General features: G+C 37.6%; 1 protein-coding gene and 1 pseudogene across 1 annotated transcript in view; one reads left to right on the top strand and one right to left on the bottom strand.

Moving 5' to 3' along the window:
* The window catches only part of Rbms3 (RNA binding motif single stranded interacting protein 3), a 743,920-nt gene that overhangs the window by 333,016 nt on the left and 390,647 nt on the right, over nt 1-20,257 (top strand). The window lies entirely within an intron of this gene.
* Nucleotides 18,490-20,257, bottom strand: part of LOC122096029 — an 85,470-nt pseudogene continuing 83,702 nt past the window's right edge.

Below are 20,257 nucleotides of genomic sequence, written 5' to 3'. Positions count from 1 at the left end.
ATTTTTTAAATTGGAATTTGATTTTTAAAATTTCCTTCCATTTAGTCTTGCTTTAGTCTGTACAGATTGCAGTCACAAAAAAGCATCAATTAGAGGGCATATACGCAATCTGTATTTATTTCTTGCAATACTGGAGGCTGAGGGTACAAGTTCAAGACTTGGGCAGACTCAGTGTGTGACTATAGGCTTTTTCTTCCTCTAGCCTCATGCAGTAGAACAAACCAAGGAGCTCCTTTAGGCCAATGGGCAGGAATACCACACCTTAGGCTCTTTGCCCAGGCCCAGTTCCCTCTATTTCATCCTAGCAACTCCAGAGGCTAAGATCTGAGGATGGCGTTTGAAGTCAGCCCCACAGGAAAGTTCATGAAACTCTTACCACCAATTAACCACCAAAAAACAAAACAATAAACCAACAACCCAAACAAAAATCAACCAACCAACAAACACGCAAACAAACAACAACAACAAAAACCCTGGAAGAGTTTAAGTGGTCAGCCTTGGCCAAACTGGCCTTGAGTTCAAGTCCCAATATAAGCACTGGGGGAGGGTGGGGGCAGAGTGGGGAGGGCAGAGGCTCCATCTCTTAATACTATCATCTAAAGCAATAGAGTGTCTAAGTACAAATTTTGGAAGGACAAAAACCTTCATACCATAGCACTTGCTTGCTTGCAAAAACTATGGCATACCAACTTGCAAAAAATAGTACCAATTTTTAGTTTCATATTTTGTCTTCTACACTTTGAATTTTCTTCTATGTATCTTTACTAGAAAGAACAGCATAAGCATTGTATATAATAATTGCTTTTTCAGAAAAAGTATTTCTCATAGTTTCAATTTTTTACAGCACTAAATTTACCAAATGAAAGCAAATTTACCAAATTTGCCTAAGTTTACCAAATGAAAGCAAATTAAAACTGCTATCACTAACAAGTAATTATTATTGTGAATTATTGTGAATTATTATTGTGACTTTTAGTCATTTATCCTTTACAAACTTTAATTGTTCACTACGAGTTTTATACAAAACATGTTTTTGTGGAGAAAAAAGACATACATATTCATATTATGTATTTTTTACCTTAAATATGGAATTTTTATAGCAAACACAAAAGCCTGCTGCAGTGGCTCATGCTTGTAATTCTAACTATGCAAGAGGATGAGCTCTGAGGATCTTGATTCAAAACCAGTACCCAGAAAAGTCTGTGAGACTCTTATTTCCAATTAACAAGCAAAAAGCTGGAAATTAAAGCATGATTCGAGTGGTAGAGCACCAACCTTCACTAGAAAAATCTAAGAGCTTGAGTCCTTGAGTTCAAGCACCAGTACTGGTAAATACACACACACACACTCACGTGTGCCCACATGCGCACACCCGCACACACAATTAGATTTAAAGTGATAATAACAAAACTAAAAGCAAATGAACAATAGGAATTTGAAGGATAAGACATGATGTGTGTCTTCTTACATTTTTAGTTTCTTTGCTTCAAAGATATATGCTGTTTAAGGTCAAGATTATAGAGTTTTGCAGAAAATTTCTATGCTAATTACTCTTGGGTCAGTTTGGGATCTTATGTAATTGTTTACATGACCAAATGTGCTGGTCTGAGCTCTTTTACTTGTAAGCACTGTTCACTTAAGTTTTTCATGTTTTCTTTACATATTTAAGCTGTGTAAAATAACTGAGTCTGAGAGATGAATATAGTCCGGGCTGTCAGAGATGTTTGTAGTCACCAAAATTGTACATGAATAACATGGCCGTGAATCTGTACTTTAGAAAAGTGTCTGTGGCTCATGCCTGCAATTCTAACTACTGAGGACAGTGAGATCTAAGGATCTCAAAGCCAGCCTGAGTAGAAAAGATTGTCAGACTTGTATATCCAATTAAGTACCAAGAAGTCTGAAGTAGAGCTAGGACTTAAGTTATAGAGCCTTGGAACAAGCATTTTTTAAAAAAGAGTGAATTAGTTCAGAAACATAATGTAGTGAAATGACTTCTACATGAATTTACGTGTCTGTTTGGAGCTCCTTGTTTGTCTTGAGCAGGAAAGTTGAGGACAAACAGGTATCTGTTTTCATGCAAATAGATTGTTTGGTTTGTATTCTCTTTATGCTTCCTTTGTGTTCTTTGCATACTGCATCACGGAAATTTTGGTACTGGTGAAGTACTTCTTTCTGTAAGTTATGAGACTCATTGCTTTTATTTCCTAACTGTGTGGATTGAAGTTTCTGTAAAAATACAATAAAAATATAAAGAAATGAAATAAAAGGAAATAAGCTAGTTCCGGGCACAACAGCAGCAGCAAAGGACCTTCAATTCTCATGCTTATCTGCTCCAATTGGATTTGACCCTCAAATCTCCAGAAAAAAAAATTTATTCTATCAAATTGTTTTAACTATTTGTAAATGTTGAATCTTCAGACCTGTTTTCATCTTTTCCCACACAAGTGAGTGCTATGTGATGTGGCCCCTCCTCTGCAGACCAGACTTAATATAGTACTTACGAGCATATAGTTTCAAGGGACAACCACCACCATTGTAGCCCTGTCACTAACAAGCAGTGTGGAATCCAAACCACAGGCCGCAAACAGGTCCAAGGTGCTCCCTTGCATGCAGCAGATTTGACCTGGATTGTCAAGTGATGCTGAGTTCCTAGGGAGCAGTCAGGGTAGCAAGGAGTCTGGAGACACTTTGGAAAAGGGTTTCATTAGAACCCATTTTGCAGCCCAGGTACAAATACTATATATTAACAAGCAGTGCAAGCATGCCTGCTGTAACCGTGCCATCAGCAGAAAGAATACCTGAACATCTTGCTCCACGAGCCCTGGAGAGTAGGGTGCTCATTCACCTTAATGCCAACCAAAGGCTGGCTTTAGAATTTAATGAGTAGCTAGTTGTGGAATTAGTGGACGTCTGAGGAAAGGAGGCTTGCAGAAGGAGTCATGGTAATTCAGATTCTGAAATAGAGTGTGGACTTGTGCACATCTGCACTTCTTTTCTGATCAAGTATGAACAAACCTACACACAAAAAGGGAAACAAATCTCTTTCAAACCCTTTTGGTAGTACTAGAGTTTGAACTCAGGGCTTCGTGTGTGGTAGTCAGGTACTCTGCTGCTGGAACACTATCTACAGCTCTTTCTTGCTGTGGTTGTGCTTCTATTTACATTTTCTGTTGCAGCTGGACTGGTAGATAGGCACTACCATGTTCCTCTTTTTCTTTTTCCCCCAACTTCTAGGCATATATTTTTAAAATTATCTTTAAATAGTTATACAAAGGTATTTCAATTCAACATATAAATTTATCAATGAATCTTGATCAATATTACCCTATCAATCATTTTCCCCCATATATGTCCCAATCCCTTATATCTCCTCAAGTTCTATGTTTCAGCTTTCTCTGTTGAGATAGATGTTTATTTTCCTTATTATTATATTTAAGTCATTGTACAAAGGAGTTGACATTTAACAAAACAGCTTATGAACATAATGTATCTTGACCAGTGTCACAAACCAATTCATAACTGGGCTACTGAGCTAAAGAGAGTATTTTTAGAAAAAGTAAAACTGGCAGACAAATGCATGAACAAATCAAAATAACACTAAGATTCCACCTCACCTAAGTTAGATTTGTCATTATCAAGAAAACAAACAATAACAGATCCTGGTGAGGATGTAGCCAAAAGTGAACCCTACTACATTGTTGGTGGGAATGTAAACTTGTTCAACCATTCTGGAACCCAGCATGAAGGCTTCTCAAAGGTTTACACATAGAACTACATTATGATCCAGCAATTCTACTCCTTGGCATTTACCCAAAAGATTGCAAACCAGAATACAGTAAAGCCATCAGCATAATTATGTATATTGAAGCACTATTCACTATTACCAAGGTATGGAATCAACCCAGATGCTCCTCAATGTATGAATGGATCAAGAAAATGTGATATATATACATATATATATACATATATATATGTGTGTGTATGTGTGTGTATTTATATAATTTATATATATATATAAAATTCCTTTGGGTACACATATATATATATGTAATATATATATATGTGTATATATATATATATATATATATATATATGTGTACCCAAAGGAATTTTTTCATCTATTACAAAGAATAGCATTGTACCATTTATAAAGAAATAGAAAGACCTGGGAAAAGAAGTATGCTAAGTGAAGTAAGTCAGTCACGAAGTGACAAAGGATGCATTATTTTCCTTATATGTGGAAGCTAGATTTGATTATAAATTTCTAAGTAAGCATATTGAGTGGTATGTAAATATATACAAATATATTAACTGAAATACAGTAGATTCAGAGGAAAGCTCAAATAGTGTGATTGCTTAGAAAAGCAAAATTAAGGTTCAACAAAATAAAACACTAAGACATGGAAAGAGATCTGTGGGGTCAAGAGGAAACAGAAGAGAGAAATGAGGAGAAGAAGATGGAGAGAATGCAGTCAAGAATCCAATGTATATCCTAGAAAGGAATGACATGGAAATGGACTCTTTTGGATATTTTGCCAGAGTTTGCAATGATTCTTCCAATCTCCATGTCTGGAGTAGTTAGGGTTACAGATGTCAGCCACCCTGAAATGAATTATTCCTTACTTCAATGAATTGTCTTTGCCATTTGTTTTGAAATATATATGTAACTTTTCTTTTTACTTGACATATTCTATTTGTGTGCTTGTAGCCACAAAACTTTGGCTTTCTTCTTAAAACTGTTAATTTTAGAAATCAATATGACTTGAATCACAGCCTATACTATATGTTTTCAAAAATTTATCCTGAATATTTCCAAATGATTTATTTTCTTTATTTGGAACAGAAGGAAACAAGATCCTGTCACTCACACAGGTACTGTCTAGAATGAGCATGACAGTTGCTTTAAGGTAGCATCAGCTACCAAACAAGGGCAAGCTAGTGCAAGGGAAGGTGGTCAGAAGAAATGCATTGCATAGAGCAGTCAGCACAGTGTGTCATGTTTTTTCTTCTACCAGCTCTAGCTTGTGTTCTCATCCCCCGCTGGGCCTTCTTAGTGAAGTAACCCAAATTTGTTCTCACACCCAACGGTACCTTCTTAGTGAAGTGAACTTTGTAATGCAAAGTTGTTTCTTGACTATCAGCATAGACAATGCATCTTTCAGGGCCATTTGAAGGGCCAGTCCCTTACCTATAGTCAGTTTTATGTCTCTTCTTTGAGCCTTCTAAGCTTCCTGTAATTATCCTATCCAAAAATTTTGAGCATTTGACATTGCCTCTTTTGACCTTGTCTCTTATGGCCTTTCCTGTACTGTTACCTCACATCTGGCATATCGTTTATGAATGATATTACTTTACAAAGATGTTAAATTTCAACTAATAACCAGTGAACCTATTATTTAAGTGGAGTCTTAATTCAATTGTTTAAAATACATACTTAGCCTTCACTCTTGTTCAGCACAGCTGAAAATTGAGCACCAGATCATACTGTGGGGAAAAAAATGGTTCTGTAATGAATTTGCACATTCAAGTGGAATTATACTTGTGTATTTCTAAAACTATATGAAAACTAGGATATCTATACACATATTTTTTGCCCCACATCCCTAATCTTTCCACTTTTCCTTGGGAAAATATCCCATCCTTCTTTTATATATTTAATGGATCTTTTCAAGTCTTTGGTGCAGACATGTTTTATTTCCTGAGTAATAAGATGCTTCCATTTATGCTAGGGCATCTTGTCCTGGCCTGAATGAGATATGTCAAACTTAACACAAATCAGAATGTCACACATATGTCTTGTTCGTATTTTTTGGGTGGATGATTTATTTCCCAAATTCTAAATGCAGCAGTGCAATGACCTTTTTCACTATACATGAACCTTACCTTTTGTTAATATGAATGAAACAACTGGAAATAGAAATTGTCAGAGCAATGTAACAAAGAAGCCTTGTAAAACTTACTAGAGTTTAGGTAGTAAAAATCAGTTTAGAAGGCATATTTCTCAAACCTGAGTTTTATTTGGTAAAACATGCTGGTGCCTGACCTTTCCAGAAACAGCAAAAAGGAGCCTAACAGAAGCCTGATCAAATTCAACTGCATTTTCCTCATGGTCTACAACAAAATGCATAAGTATACCTAATAGGCATGATTATGACTGACTACTTGGATGAGGCTGATGTGTCTTTTATGTAATTGCATACTACACAAAGCAATAAAAAGTCAATCTTATTCTCTGGAAGCACATAAGTCTCAAGTGAACCAAAGAATCTTGCAAATTTGGAATTTATGCTAATCTTGACTAGATAAAGCCAAAGAGCAGAAATTCTAAATGCCTAGGCAACATTTAAAATCCTGCAGCTGAGATTTCAGTGCAGAAAACCAGAAAGAGTTGCCCACTTTATATATTTAACCATTTTAGGTATATTCAGAGTACAAAAATTAAAATGTTGACCCATGTACTGATGGTTCATGCCTGTAAATATAGCTACTCAGGAGGCTGATAGATGAGGATCATCTATCAGAAAAGTCTGTGATACTCTTATTTTCAATTAACCAGCAAGCAGCCAAAAGTGGAAGTGTGGCTCAAGTTGGTAGAGTGCCAGCTTGGAGTGAAACAGCCAAGTAAGAATACAAGGCCCTGAGTTCAAGCCTTAGCACAGCATAAAATAAATTAAAAATTCATTAGAATACTAAATATAAAATAGTTCTTTCATCCTCACCTGTCCCACTGTTGATTGGTGCTAGCAGTTTCCATATGCTCTGTATACTCAAGCATTTTTTCTGAGCATGTCTAAATGCAAGTGCCTCGGTCCAGGATATTCATTTTTTGTGTGTGCCAGTACTCAGATTAAATTTAGGGCCTTTGCTTTTTCTCTCAAGGCTAAGACTCCACCATGTGAGCCAAAATTATATATCTGTCTTTCTGCTGGTTAGTTGGAGAGAAGTCTCATGAGCCTTCAAACTATGATCCTTAGATCTTGGCCTTTGTAGTAGCTAGATTTACAAATATGAGCCCACAGTGCCTAGCAGGATGGTGATAATTTATCTTCACAGGGTTTCTGTGAGGACTCAGCTTAGAAGAGATCATTATTTCAGAAGTAATCACTAGTCATTTTATTTGATATTACTATGTATAATGACATAATACCTAATTAAAGGAAAAGAATATATATGGGTGTGTCTGTATATCCTTTTTTCATATTGACAGAGATGAGACCTTGAGCATTGCAATTGTTTCTGATAAAAGAACTTACAAAACTTTTGCTAAGGTTTTCTTCCATCATCGGGATGAAGAAGTTGCTCTGTAAAGGTGATATTTTGAAGTCTGTTTAAAGAATAATTAATATTCAGAATAACAAGTTGTGTAAGACACAACAAAAATGTCAGAGACCTTTTGTAGAGAGAACATTAAAATCCATGAGGTTAGCTTTAGTTGGTAATATGTGTCTCCCTCCCTCCCTTCTTCCTTCCTTCCTTCTTTCCTTCCTTCCTTTCTTCCTCCTTCCTTCATTCCTTCCTCCCTTCCTTCCTCCCTTCCTTCCTTCATTCCTTCCTTCCTTTTTTATTTTCTTTCATTTTTTTTCTTTCTTTCATGTGGTATTGGAAACTGAAGCCAGGAGTTCACACATGATCTAATATTGAGCTATAGCACCAGCGGCATTTGCTTCTTTTGACCAGTTGTCACACACTGGAAACCAAAACTGATGTGAAGAACTATATTCCAAACATAAAACATCATTCAAGTCTAAAAGAAATATTACAACTGTTACAGTCATTATTATTATTTTTCTGTGCTGTTTCTGGTGGTTGAACTCAGGGCCTTTTTTTTATTTTGTTTTTGGGTCGGTCGTGGAGCTTGAATTCTGGGCTCGGGCACTGTCCTGCACTATTCAAGTCAAGGCGAGTGCTCTACCACTTGAGCCACAGCACCACTTCCGGTTTTCTAGTAGTTTATTGGAGATAAGAGTTTCACGGACTTTCCTGCCTGGGCTGGCTTTGAACCTTGATCCTCAGATCTCAGCCTCCTGAGTAGCTAGGATTACAGGTGTGAGCCACCAGCGTCCAGTGAACTCAGGGCCTTTTGTTTAGCTTTCATTCAAGACTTGCACCCTACCTCTTGAGCCATAGTTCACTTCCATCTTCTTGTTACTTGATTAGAGATAAGATTTGTCTACTTGGGCTGGCTTGGAACTGTAACCCTCAGATCTCAGCCTTCTGAGTAAGTAGGATTAGAGGTGTGAATCACCAATACCCAGATCAACATTACTGGTTTTTTTTTTTTATTAATTAGATTAACAAATTAACAAATTAAGCCATAATGAGATATCATGCCACACTTGTGAAAGTGACTAAAATAATAAAAGAGGTTATGATAACAGATGCTGGAGAGGAAGTAGAGAAAAAACATCCCTTTGCACAATGTTGGTGGACATGTCAGTAAGTACAGCCAATATATAAAACAGTATTGGGAATCCTTAACAGTTTACAGATCTTCTCCATGATCCAGTAATCCCACTTATGAGCATGTGTCCAATGGAAATGAATTCAGTATGTGGATGAGATGTCTCCACTCTCATGCTCATTGTAGTGTCTTTTTCATAACAGCCAAAATATGGATGTGTTCATTGAATATATATTTATACACATATGCTTATATATTCCTTATATATACCATCTGTATTCAAATATTATTCACCTTTGAAAAGGATTTGGTTATTCTCAAGAATATTAATAAACCTGAAGAACATTATGTTAAGTGAATTAAGCCAGGTATGGTCTAACTTATATGTGGGATCTTACAAAGCTAAATTTACAGAAGCAAAGATTTAAATTGTGATTGTAAGACTGTAAACAAGGGGAATTATAGAAGATGTCAGTCAAAGGACCTATAATTTGATTTAGACAGAGAGAATTATTTCAGGAAAGCTATTGTACACCATTCTGATCATATTATAAACAAGAAAATTCTGGAAGAATGGATTTAAGTATTTCATCCCCCTAAAATATAAATATATATATTCAAAAAACTGTTTTGACTTTGTATTAAAAGCCAGAAGCAGAAATATGGGCTAATTAAGAAGGACTCAGGGAGCTCATGGCTCACATCTGTAATTCCTAGCTACTTGGGAGGCTGAGGCTAGGAGGATCATTTTTCAAGGCCAGCTGAGACAGAAAAATATGTGAGACTCCTTTCTCATCAAAGGGCTAGACACATTGGTGCACATCTGTTATCATAGCTCTCTAAGAAGTATAACATAAGCACATCAGGACCAGGCATACAACTAGGCAGGGAGTGAGATAGTCTAAAAAATAACAAGGAAAATAAAGGGCTTAAGGTGTGGTTCAGTGGTAAAAGCCCACGCCTAGGAAAGGAAAGAACTCAAGTTCAAACCCTAGAACTTCCAAAAGAACTAAAGAGAGAAAAAAACGGACTTCAGAATCAAAAGTTAAATTAGAAGAGGCATTGGTGGCTTATGCCTGTAATCCTAGCTACTTGTGAGGATCAGAGCTGGGGATCACAGCTTGAAGCCAGCTAGGGCAGAAAACTCTGTGTGACTACAGTACCAAAAAAGCTGGAAGTAGAACTCAAGTGGTAGAGCACTAACCTTGAGCAAAAGAAGCTCAGGGACAGTGCCCACGCCCTGAGTTCAAGACCTAGTCTTGAACAACAGCAACCACCACAACAGACAAGGAAATCAGTTCCTAGCTTTACTTCATCTGGCACTATGAAAATCCAATGTATAGTTACATGAGATTTCAGGAAACTATTAGTTGTTAAAAACCATACAATCCAAACGACATGCCACTCTGCAAAAATAATAGTAAATAAAATGTAGATCTGTTTCAAAGGCAGCTCACTTTCAAAACAATAGAAGTAGTTCATTGACAAAATGTTTATTCTGTAGGATGGTGGTAGACTATCATTCTAGATGAACAGAACAATCAATATTCCTATCCAAAGTGTGAGGCAGAAAGGGAAGTTGCCCATTCTGTGCTGATGATGAATTGGCTTAGAGAATTTATTGTCTGATGACCTTAACTTAGACATATCTTAGGTTAGGGATGTGGCTCAGTGGCAGAGGGCAGAAGTGAAGCTGTGGCTCAAGTGATAGAGCACTAGCCTTAAGGGAAATAGCTAAGGGAAAGCATGTAAGCCCTGAATTTAAGTTCCAGTACCAGCACAAAACAAAACAGAACACAACTGAAGCTCAGGGAAGTTGAATGATTAGTTCTTGAAGTTGGATGATTAGAATTTTGAATTGAGTCAGAGTTGCTACTTTCTTCCCTGTCCAGATTTTTCTACTGTACTTTTATAATTGGTCCTAATCGGAGGCAACTGTCACCATGAATTCCCCAACTAAGTTCTGTCTGAGACAGAAATCAAAGGCAATTAAAATCTTGCAAACAACTGTTGAAGATGAGAGCCACTCAAACCTGAAATAAGACCACTTGCTATCAGGCCAGACACATGTGACTTTAGTCAAAGCAGGCTCTCTGAGCTTTCTAAATCTTGCAATACAGATCATTAAAAATGGGTGTTATCTATTTCTTAGAAATTTAGTGAGAATATCCATATAAAGGGTCTGGACTATAATCAGCACTCCAAAAATCTCACCATTTGACACAAGCCAGACAAAGCCAGATGTTCATATAAGTGGCTTTGGGATGAATACAAACAGTAGGGTCTGATATATTTTATCACATTTTATAAGCTAATTTTAATCATATTTTATAAGCAAAGCCTAAAGTGAGTAGAAAAGAAAAATCTAATAAAATTATTAAATCTTGTTATTTATCCCAATGTGACTCTAATGTACATACATTTGAACTAAAATGTTCATGCAATTTGACGATATATAACTGACACCTCTTTAAATTAGCATTTTAGGATATATGTAGCAAGTTTTCTAAATGTAAAATCATGTAATGAACAGAATTCAGCAATCTCATTGACATTATTTAATTTGGAGAAAGGAATCACAGCACTTTATTTAGAATTGAATTATGGTAAGAGATGTTGTAGAACTTAGGAGCCTACATTTATCAGTGAAAAAAATTGTTGCCCTGTGTTTAGAATTAATTCACACATCAAGATGGTAATAGTTCTTTTTTTATTGTCAAGGTGATGTACAGAGGGGTTTCAGTTACAAAAGTAAGGTAATGAGCACATTTCTTGTCAACCTTGTTACCTCTTCCCTCAATTTTCTCCTACTTTCCCTTCCCCCCATCTACCCCAAGTTGCACAGATCATTTCCAACATACTGTCTTGTGTATATCAATTTTGCATTGGCTCCCCCCTTGTCCTTTTTCTCATCATTCTGTTGTTTCTCTTTCCTCCCCTAATTCAAATAAACATATATACAATACCAGGGTACCAAAATCAAGAACAGAATAGTTTATATATATATATATATATATATATATATATATATATACGCTTTATATATATTCTTTATACACACATATACATATATACATATATATGTTGGTACTAGGGCTTGAACTCAGAGCCTCCTTCTCTTGCTTGGCTTTATAGCACAATCTTGGAATTCTACCACTTGAGTTAAAGCTCTACTTCTGGTATTTTGGTTGTTAATTGGAGATAGAAGTCTCAGGGACTTTCCTGCCTGTGCTTATTTGAATTGTAAACCTCAGAGCTTGCTTGGAGTTGCAAGGATTGCAGGTGTGAATCACCAGTAGTACCAGGCTAGGATGATGAAACACTGTAGTGAATCAGTTATGTGAGCTCCATGGGGCTCCTGTCATCTCAGGAATGAAGAGAGCTTCATCTTCTGAGTTCCATTTCCGAAGTGACCCAGAGGTACTCCATAGAAATGCTCATAAAGGCTGAAGTCAATTTTCATTTTTTCCTTATAAATTACTGACATACAAGAAAAGTCTTTCTTTTTTTTTTAATGTTTTTTATTGTAAAAATACTGTACAGAAGGGTTGCAGTTATGTGAGCAAAGTAATGAGTACATTTTTTATCAACCATTGTTGCCTCCTCCTTTGTTTTCCCCCACCATCCCTTCCCTCCCACCTCCACAACTACACTCTCCCCTTCCTCTCCCCCCCACCCCACCTAAAAAATTGTAAAGTTCATTTTTCAACATAGTGTCTTGTGTATCTCATTGGCACAATGAGTCAAACTTTCTAAATCACTGTATTTATTCTCTAAGTTCCTAGGAAAATAAATACATTAGGTTTGGTAGTTAATTGATCAACTTTAACAGTTAACAATTGTCTAGAAGAATAATCTTCAAGATTTAAAACTTGCAACAATAAGGCCAAAAACTGAACTGACAACAGAGGATACATACAGGTGGAGAAACATAGAAAGATCAAGACTTGAACATGCAGTCCCTAGATTGCTGAAGATCTGTCAGAGATTAAACTATCTCTGGTCTCACTGCTGTGTAAGAGTGGGTTGCTGAGTGGATGGACAGATGGATGGATGGATGGATAGATAGATAGGCAGATGGAAAGACAGAGATAGATAGATAGATAGATAGAATGGCAAAGGAAGAAAACAGAAGGTCATATCAGGGACATTAGGACCACTCAGTTGTTATAATTTTGAAAACTGAGGAGGAAACTATAGAGACTGCATTGCCTGGTGGGTAAGAACATAAGCTTAATGTTGGAGAGACTCATGTTTGAATAACAACTCCAGCAATAATATTTTCACATGGACCATCTGTCAGAGTTGTGCCTTGTAAAAATGGAGATGAAAATATCACTGTTGGAAAATTCATTTAAACATGAAATGAGATCATGCACCTTAGAATCATTTATTTTAAGAGCATGCAATTTTACAGGATCTTGATACCCCAAAGGACATATATTTGTTTTCATGTATATAAAGCACAGAAGCTAGCAACACGAAGATGTTGGGGTAGTCAAAGCCTGGGCTACCTTTGGATGGAGGATTATTAGTCATGACCTGCTGTTTTATCAGGGAAACACATGTATGTATGAAGTTATTACTCAATATAAACCACTCTCCTTTAAAAAAGAAAGAAAAGGCAGCAAAGACCTTTTCGTGTGCTCTTGTATGATGCTGTAAAATCACTTGTCTTATTTTTCCATGGGTGTGGGTATGGGTGTGGGTATATATGTATTTCTCAGTACACTGATCCTTTGCTTGTTATTAGGGATGAGGTAATGTAGCTGCCTTGATCCTATAATTCAAAGAAAGTTCAGAAAATTAGGAAATAAAGTATTTTTCCTCCCGGTGATCTATAATATTACTAAAATATTTTGGTTTCCAAGCACTTCTATAGGAATCTCAGGTAACCTAACAATCATTTTTAATTACCAGAATAATTTTAGCAAATAACCACCATCACGGCCCCCAGCGAAAAGCATCTGGATGTTGCTTTAATTTATTTCATTTTTTTCCAGACCCCAGCAAGAACAATGAAGACAAGAACAAAAAATTAACTTGGCCATGCAATGCATGTGCTGGCAGGAGTGCTAATTATTTCCAAACCCAAACAAATTAGACCAGGAAAGAAGTACGCAGAGAAAACATTTTCTGAGATTGTTTTGCAAAGTATGTTGGAGAGAATTAGAGAAGAAAATGCACAGACAAATCAAATGTTTCATTATACTTAGAAAATGAGGCAAGTGTGTCGGAAACCGTAGCTTTCAGCTGGTCATGGTGGTGCATACCTGTTATCCCAGCTACTCAGGAAGCAAAAGCAGAAGGATCATGAATTTTAAGCTAACCTGTGCAAAGTTAGCAGGCCCTATTTTTCTTTTTCCTCCTCCTCCTCCTCCCCCTCCCTCCCCCCCTCTCCCCTCCCCGGCCTCCCTCCCCCTCCCCTTCCCCCTCCTCCTTCTTCTTCTTCCACCGCAGGTGCCAGTAGACTCAGAAAGATATTTGAGTCTCTTATTTCCAAATACTTATCAACAAGCTGGAACTGAGCCAGGCACCAGTGGCTCACACCTATAATCCTAGCTACTCAGATCTGAGAATTGCGGTTCAAAGCCAGACGGGGTAGGAAAGTCCATGAGACTCTTATTTACAATTAGCCACCAGTAAACTGAAAGTGATGCTGTGGCCCAAGTAATAGAGCGCTTGCCTTGTGCCGAAGAGCTCAGGGACAGCGCCCAGACCCAGAATTCAAGCCCCACGACAGACAGAAAGAAAGCTGGAACTGGAGGCATAGCTCAGAGCACCAGAACGGACAGAGGACAGAGAGGCATAATGAGTGCAAGGCCTGGATTCAATCCATAGTACTCCAGTCCCTTTAAAAGAAAAAAAAAAAGTACAGTTTTAGCTAAAATCCAAGTTAAAGAAAACTCCACAGATATAAAAGAACCTTATTAAAGAGTCACTAATTAGTGACATTATGTATTCCTGCACATTTCTAACATCATTCCGAAAGACAAGACACTGCATGTGTCTACTTTTCGTGTTTTTCCCAGCACGGATGTCGGAGAGTCGTTGGGATTTCTTCGTGCCACCCTGTGGTACTGCGCCAGTGCAGAAAAGCAATAGCTGGCGGAAGAATCTCTTCTGTGCTGACTGTGAATCAATCTCTTCTCATCAGACGTTGGTGTCTCCAAAATAGGAAAATAACTGTCTGCGAGAACAGTGGGCAAATGTGACTCACTTGATCTATCTAAACACTCCAAAATTTCCATGTTCAGGATTTGAGTTAGGGTGTTTCGGTTCCTGTGAAGGCAAGTTTTAACCTTCGACACCAGATGAAAAAATCCCCTTCTGACAGGATCTCAGCCATTACAATACATTGAAGCACCTGCAAAAAAAGGAGGGAGGGTTACATATGAGGATCTTTAGTTTTATCTTACTAGTATTTCTTGTTGAACACTTTATGCTTCCAGAGGGCTGTGGTTGGCTGAGTTGTACTTACTGAAAGATCATGGACCCATGATCTTTAACATAATTCCAGGCATAAGAAAGTCAACTTAAGGGGCTGGGAAGGTGGCTCAGTGGTAGAGCACGTGCCTTGCATGCATGAGGCCCTGGGTTTGATTCCTCAGCACCACATAAGCAAAAAAGAAAAAAGCTGGAAGTGGCGCTGTGGCTCAAGTGGTAGAGTGCTAGCCTTGAGCTGAAGAACTGAGGGACAGCGCCCAGGCCCAGAGTTCAGGACCCGCAACCGGACCCTTCCCCCCCCCCAAAAAAAAACCAGAAACAACTTAAAAGTGATGATAGAGAGGAAAAACAAGATGTGGAAACTACAGGAGAAGTCTTGTAAATATCAATGGCCTACTAAGAATTCTAGAGTGTCAAAAAGCAAAATTTTCATAATTCTTAGTCATATTTTCTACATAATTTGTTATTGTCCAGTGACTTCTGTGTCTGGTTAGGTTTTGATTTGATTATTTTTTTGAGGTAGTATCTTGGTATGCAGCCCAGGCCGATCTTGAACTTGATTGAGTTCCCCTGCCCCAACCTCCTGATGATTGAGATTACAGGTGTGGACCACCAGGCCAAAGTCTTCACCTGACTTTGAAAAAGTCTTTACTTTCTGCATTGATAATTTGGCTGGCATATGTTCAGGTTTACAATTTCTACCTCACTTTCCATTGATTTCATCATAGTTGAAAGAATCACAGAAGCTATAATGAGAATAAAGTTTCTCCGAGATAGCCATTTTTCTTTACATGAGGTGAAACAGATACCAGATAAATAATACTATTAAAAATTCAGTGCATCAGCTGGCCACTGGTGGCTTGTCCTTGTAATCCTAGCTACTCAAGAGACTGAGATCTGAGCATCTGAGATTAAAGCCAGCCAGGCCTAGAAAGTCCACAAGTCTCTTCTCTTCAGTTAACCACAAGAAAGCTGGAAGTGGAGCCATGGCTGAAGTGGTAGAGTACTAGCCTTAAGCAAGAAATCTCAGGGACAGAGCCCAGGCCTTCAGTTCAAGAACTTCAAGACAGACAGACAGACAGACACACACACACACACACACACACACACACACACACACACACACACACACAGAATTTAGTGCATCAAATAACTGTATTCATAAACATGTTATCAGTTGTATTTGGTTTCCAAGTCTGCATTTAAAACCAAGTGCTTATTTATTTGCAAATTTCATAATTTAACTTTGATGTTCCTTGAAGGACTTTCATTTAGAAAGTGAAAAAAAAGACATTTTTTTTCTAGAAACATTTGCTAATAAATCATTCCAGAAGCCAGTCTGGCTATTTCTAACTCCCTTTTCAGTAAAGTTACTTATTTAGTGTTGTTAAAAGATCACCTTTTTGGGGGACTAATACCATTAGTATTATTACTGTTCTTACTGTTTATTTTGTTTTATTCTGAGATATAGTTTCACTTGTAGCTCAGAATGATCTCAAAATCATCATCATCCTCTCTCAGCCTCACGTGTTGAAATTACAATTGTGCGTCTCCATGTCAAGTCATTGTTGTTATTATTTGTGAAAAACATATTAATACTTGAATATATCTTTTAAATCTAAGAAACTTATTTTTATTACTAAATGAATGACTACTCCATCCCATACTATCATCAACTTGATGAGATTTTTGTTATTTTTAATCATGCTTTCTTTTCTTGATGCTCCTATTGGTTTAAAAAATGTGCATAAGTTCTACTTAATTAAAACTGCTGACTTGTTCTCAAAACTTTGCAAAGGCTGTAACAGAAGCATAAATTGGCAATTACCCATGTAACAAGTGTAGAACTTTGGAAAATTGAATAGTTGCTTGTGGCCCATATCTGTCAAACTAGCTACTCTGGAGACTGAGATCCAAGACAACTGAGTTTAAAAAACAAAAACATAAAACAACAACAAACAAAAAACCCCATGAGACTCCATCTCCAAAACAACCATGAAAACCTAGCTACTCAGGAGGGTGAGATCTAAAGATTTAAGTTCAAAGCCAGCCCCATTGGAAAAATCTGTGGGATTCTTATCTCTAGCTAAACAGCAAAATGCTGGAAGTGGGCTGTAGCCCAAGTGGTAGAATGTGACATTAAGTAAAATAAGCTAAGAGACAGTTCTCAGGCCCTGACCTCAGTATCAGTATTAATTAATTAATTTAAAAATCAAATGGGGCTGCAGAGTTGGCTGTAGTAGTAGAGCACTATCAGAACAAGTAAGCTGAGCAAGATTAGGAGGCTCTCAGTTTAAGACCCAGTACCAGAAAAAAAAAGAAAAAACTTGAAATTAATCTCAATGCTTACTGAACAAAATTTGAAACGTGGTACTCCTGACCATCACAGACTGTGTAAATAAATGTAATAGTCTTTTTATCCTGGATAAACTAGTAAACACAAAAGGTCAATGTAATGTCCACGAGCAGCTTTATAGTGCTTTGTATCATTGTTTAATAAAAGTGAGAATGGTTTTACTTTCATCAGTTATAGAGCACAACCTATAACAGATTGGAAAATCCTCAGAATAAACACTGAGTTCTAGAGTCTGAGGAAAAAACAATGACTATATGTTATTTTGTTTGGCAAAGATTAAGGTTGTCTGGATCAAATATACTTTATGTCAATGAAAGGTATGTACTGTGCTGTTAAAAAATAGTAGGAAAATAGAGTAGAATTTCAGATCACAAAGGAAATCTGATTGAAGGCATCATGTACCCATGAGAAAATAGAAAACTTCCTTTATGGAATTAGCACTCACATTCCTTGCAATTGTGATCTACCTTTGCTTTTGCCACAATAAAATACTTGTTTGTTTACAGAAAACCTAAGGCATGGCTGGAAGAGGAAAGGTCTAGTGATGTAATAAACAATAAAATTTGTTTTTCCTGTTTTCCATTTGTAAAAACCAAGATACTTTCATTTTTGAAATGAAAGATCCTTCCAGCTCTGAAGCTTTATGGAAAGAAATCAATGACTATGTACTTTTATTTTTTTTTCTAAATGCTTGTGATGATTTAGGAAATGTGTTCTTAATATTGACAACTGGACAAGCCAGACAGAGACATCCTTAATGTTACAGAGTCTATAGTAGGGGAAATAGACACTAACCAAATGACCCTTAGAAAAATAAATAAAAAGCAAGTTGAAACTTTCATCATAATGAATTCAGAAAATCTTCTCATTGGATAGCTGGCATGATAATATCTGGAGAGCAGTGTTCATTAGCAGACAAGGGCCTTGTAGTCCAAGTAGCATTGCTGAAAGTGTTTCAATTAGATTTTTTGTTGTTGCTGTTAAGGTCTTATTATTTATTTGTTACTCTTAAAGACTCTTTGTTGTTGTTGTTCTTGTTGTTGGTCCTGGGGCTTGAACTTTGGGCCTGAGGGCTGTCCCTCAGCTCTTCAGCTCAAGGCGAGTGCGCTACCACTGGAGCCACAGCACCACTTCCAGTTTTCTGGTGGTTTATTGAAGATAAGAGTTTCATGGACTTCACCGACTTCCCTGCGCAGGCTGGCTTTGAACCATAATCCTTAGCTCTCAGCCTCCTGAGTATCTAGGATTAAAGGCAGGAGCCACCAGCGCCCGGCTAAGACTCTTATTTTTGACTGGACTCAGACTCAGAAGTAGAAGCTCTCAGAGAGGACAACCTTCCTCTCTTGGTAATCTGTCCCTGTCCTTTTACTTTGGCTTCCTTCATTCTCCCATTATTTTAGCCAAAAGCTTAGCATATTCTGCAGCCTCCTCCTTGTTTTTCTTAGAATGTTGTTTCTTCAGAGCAATATGGTAGCGTTTTTGTTGCAGGACACGGGACTATCTTGGTTGCTTTGGTCCTGGGTTGTTTTTTACCTTCTTTGTTCAAGGGTATTCGAACAACAAAGTGGCGGACATCATCTTCAGAGAGATTGAAAAGTTTGCGGATTCTGCTAGTCCTTTTGGGTCCCAGACAGGGGGACCCAGGGATATTTGTCAGTCCAGGAATGTATTTTTCTCTTGTTTTTACAAGAACCAAGTTGAGAACACCCAGACTGACATGCACAATGCAACCCGGAACAGATTTGCACTTTCTCTCTACAGCTCTTCCTGGTCTGTAATAGGGATGCCCCTTGCTTTATAGCAGGTGAACTCGGCCATGAGTCAAGACACCTTGCTTCATGGGAAAACCTGGTTCTCATCCCTGATTGCAACCACATCACCCTTCCGTTCTTCACCCAGAGCATCAGCAGCAACTTCTGTGGCCACATGCTTCTCATAGAAAGTAGGGAGTTTGCATTCATCGCTGGGAAGTGTTGAAGCAGCTGTTCCCGCAGGAGGTACCACAAAGAAGCGCTACAATTAGATTTTTTAAAATATGAATTTAGATATAGTTTGTAAAATAAACCAGCAAGATACTTTGAGAAATACCTTTAAGTAATGGGCATGCAGTTATTATCCAGGAAGGGGAAATACACAATGAAGTTCACTAGTTAACTTTAAATTGTGATATGTCTTTCCTTTTCCTAACAAATGGGGCAATGTCATTCTTTCTGATGGAAGCATAGAATTCCATTGTGTATATATACCACATTTTCTTGATCCATTCATCTACTGAGGGGCATCTGGGTTGGTTCCATATCTTAGCTAATGTAAATAATGCTGCAATAAACATAGTTGTGCTGGTAGCTTTAGTATGGTCTTGTTTGTGATCATTTGGGTAAATGCCCAAAAGTGGGATTGCTGGGTCATAGGGGAGCTCCATGTGGAGTCTTTTGAGGAACCTCCATTCTGTTTTCCAAAGTGGTTGAACAAGTTTACGTTCCCACCAACAATTCAGTAAGGTTCCCTTCTGTCCACATCCCCTCCAGCCTCTGTTGTTATTAGAGTTCTTGATTATAGCCATTCTAACTGGGATGAGGTGGTATCTCAGGTGGACCCATTGCAACAATGGTATTTTCACAATAAAAAAAAAAACTTATTAATAAAAAAAAGTTAGTATAAGTTGGGGAGGGGAAGGAAAAAAAACCAAATTGTTGAAATAGGGATACAGGTGGACCCATTGGAACAATGGTATTTTCACAATAAAAAAATTTATAAGCCCAGCACAGGTGGCTCAAGCCTGTAATCCTAGCTACTCAGGAGGCTGAGATCTGAGGATAGCAATTCAAAGCCAGCCCAGGCAGGAAAGTCCAGGAAACTCTTATCTCCAATAAACCACCAGAAAACCGGAAGTGCATTGTAGTGCAAGTGGTAGAGCACTAGCCTTGAGCTGAAGATCTGAGGGACAGCGCCCAGGCCCAGAGTTCAAGCCCCACAACTCACACACACACAAAAAAACTTATTAATAAAAAAATTGTGATATGTGAGGAAGCATCCCAGGTTTAAGAAAA

Source organism: Dipodomys spectabilis, unplaced genomic scaffold (genome assembly GCF_019054845.1).
Source record: "Dipodomys spectabilis isolate Male_0828 unplaced genomic scaffold, ASM1905484v1 ptg000365l, whole genome shotgun sequence".
Lineage (NCBI taxonomy): Eukaryota > Metazoa > Chordata > Mammalia > Rodentia > Heteromyidae > Dipodomys > Dipodomys spectabilis.
This window is presented reverse-complemented; position numbering and strand designations above follow the sequence as displayed.